The sequence below is a fragment of the Pholis gunnellus genome (genome assembly GCF_910591455.1).
Source record: "Pholis gunnellus genome assembly, chromosome: 18".
NCBI classification, from domain to species: domain Eukaryota; kingdom Metazoa; phylum Chordata; class Actinopteri; order Perciformes; family Pholidae; genus Pholis; species Pholis gunnellus.
In genome coordinates, this window is record NC_136545.1 from 21,279,821 (window position 1) to 21,281,756 (window position 1,936).

A 1,936-nucleotide genomic window follows, 5' to 3' on the forward strand; every position below is an offset into this window, starting at 1 on the left:
TCATAGTTAGGGCTGGCTCAGGTTCATAGTTAGGGCTGACTCAGGTTTATAGTTAGGACTGGTTCAGGTTTATAGTTAGAGCTGGTTCAGGTTCATAGTTAGGACTGGTTCAGGTTTATAGTTAGGACTGGTTCAGGTTTATAGTTAGAGCTGGCTCAGGTTCATAGTTAGGGCTGACTCAGGTTTATAGTTAGGGCTGGCTCAGGTTTATAGTTAGGGCTGGCTCAGGTTTATAGTTAGGACTGGTTCAGGTTTATAGTTAGGGCTGGTTCAGGTTTATAGTTAGGGCTGACTCAGGTTTATAGTTAGGGCTGACTCAGGTTTATAGTTAGGGCTGACTCAGGTTTATAGTTAGGGCTGACTCAGGTTTATAGTTAGGGCTGGTTCAGGTTTATAGTTAGGGCTGACTCAGGTTTATAGTTAGGGCTGACTCAGGTTTATAGTTAGGGCTGGTTCAGGTTTATAGTTAGGGCTGGTTCAGGTTTATAGTTAGGGCTGACTCAGGTTTATAGTTAGGGCTGGTTCAGGTTTATAGTTAGGGCTGGTTCAGGTTTATAGTTAGGGCTGGCTCAGGTTTATAGTTAGGGCTGGTTCAGGTTTATAGTTAGGGCTGGTTCAGGTTTATAGTTAGGACTGGTTCAGGTTTATAGTTAGGGCTGACTCAGGTTTATAGTTAGGGCTGGTTCAGGTTTATAGTTAGGGCTGACTCAGGTTTATAGTTAGGGCTGGCTCAGGTTTATAGTTAGGGCTGGTTCAGGTTTATAGTTAGGGCTGACTCAGGTTTATAGTTAGGGCTGGTTCAGGTTTATAGTTAGGGCTGGTTCAGGTTTATAGTTAGGGCTGGCTCAGGTTTATAGTTAGGACTGGTTCAGGTCTATAGTTAGGGCTGGTTCAGGTTTATAGTTAGGGCTGGTTCAGGTTTATAGTTAGGGCTGGCTCAGGTTTATAGTTAGGGCTGGCTCAGGTTTATAGTTAGGGCTGGTTCAGGTTTATAGTTAGGACTGGCTCAGGTTTATAGTTAGGGCTGGCTCAGGTTTATAGTTAGGACTGGTTCAGGTCTATAGTTAGGGCTGGTTCAGGTTTATAGTTAGGGCTGGTTCAGGTCTATAGTTAGGGCTGGTTCAGGTTTATAGTTAGGGCTGGTTCAGGTCTATAGTTAGGGCTGGTTCAGGTTTATAGTTAGGGCTGGCTCAATGTGAGTACAGAGATGTATTGAACTGGAGGCTGAGCTCTGAGTCCAGATTGAAGTAAACAGGAACTACAGAAGTAAAAAGTGTGATTCTTTGGTCGTTATTCATTAATGTTTAACACGGGACTGAATGTCGTCATCGTTTAGTTGTTGCTGCTTAAAAGAACAAAGAAACATTAACAATGAAAGTGTTAAACCGACAATATTAGAAGAAAAATAATTTCAATGTTTTATTTGTCTATGAAAGTTATTCTAAAGGAAACGGTAGAATTCAGATTTTGCCGGTAAAAACAATATTTATTGATCATCAGATGATTCAGAACATCAAATCATGAATCACCAAAACAAAACATTTGTATTCGTGAGTTACTTTGTTACCAAAACGTATTCTTTGAAATACAGGAAAGAAAACATTTACATCAAACGTTTCTAGCTGAAGAACTTCACTGCAAAATTAAACTATTATACAAAACTGCTGCTTGCATTGACGTTATCTGGAGCTCCTGAAGTGATCTTATGAAAATATATATTATTTATTTCTATCGTGAATGTATTCAACGTCCCACATTTTCACACAAAAGATAAAAACTTCGTCTTCACGACAGTTTCACTTCAGTAAAAGATGCTTTTTTCTTAGAATTGGATTCAGTTTGTACTCTAAAGATAGTGTGTTTATAATTAGAGTTCATAATTAGAGTTCATAATTAGAGTTCATAATTAGATTGTTAATAATTAGAGTTCATAATT